Source organism: Pteropus alecto, unplaced genomic scaffold, assembly GCF_000325575.1.
Source record: "Pteropus alecto unplaced genomic scaffold, ASM32557v1 scaffold565, whole genome shotgun sequence".
Classification (NCBI taxonomy): domain Eukaryota; kingdom Metazoa; phylum Chordata; class Mammalia; order Chiroptera; family Pteropodidae; genus Pteropus; species Pteropus alecto.
The window spans coordinates 1,265,227-1,265,991 of record NW_006436808.1 but is presented as its reverse complement, the minus strand read 5'-3'; positions in this window follow the sequence as shown (position 1 = coordinate 1,265,991).

The window sequence follows — 765 nt, the reverse complement described above, 5'->3', positions numbered from 1 at the left end:
GCTCTTTATTGCTTAAGTTTGTAAAATATGCATTTTTCATGATTAGTGTTATGTCATATTCCACAGGCCTAAAGACTGATTGTGGCTCTAAGTGACTCATTGAATCAAAAGCACAGTTATGTAATCCCTTTCATTCATGTAAAGTTGTTACTTAAATATCAAGATAATTTTTATAGTTATTTTTCTTTAAAATACATGTATTTACTAATATTGATTCATATGTCTACCAAATCCTTTGGTATACAAATGTCAAATATTTGAGCAACATGGTGCTTAAGTGTCCTTTAGATCCAACTGATCTTTAAAATCCCATGAATTTAAATTTGATCTTTCATCAATTCAATGTCGGCTAGAATGTGATGAGATTTATGAGATCTTTATATTCTGATATATTTTTGAAAAGCTGTTAGAAAACTGTAACCTATATATAAGGCTGACATTACACTTTATCTAAAATTTACTTTATGTAACAGTTCTTATCTAATATTTCCCTAATATCTGATGTTTAGGGACTATACAATTAAAATAGCTATAGTAATTTTTTTAATGTTGATAGTATGGTAAGGAGGTAGCTTGTTTGTTCTTTATTAAAGAAAATAAGAGACTCTCAGGAACTTGAGGGTAAATATTGAAGCTATCTGTTAAATTTGAGAAATAGAAAAGTGATAATAATTAAGACTTATTTATCTTGTCAGATTTAAGAAACAAAAGCTACTATTTGGATCATGTCCCTGGGAATCTAGAAATTATGCAATAATTTATTTC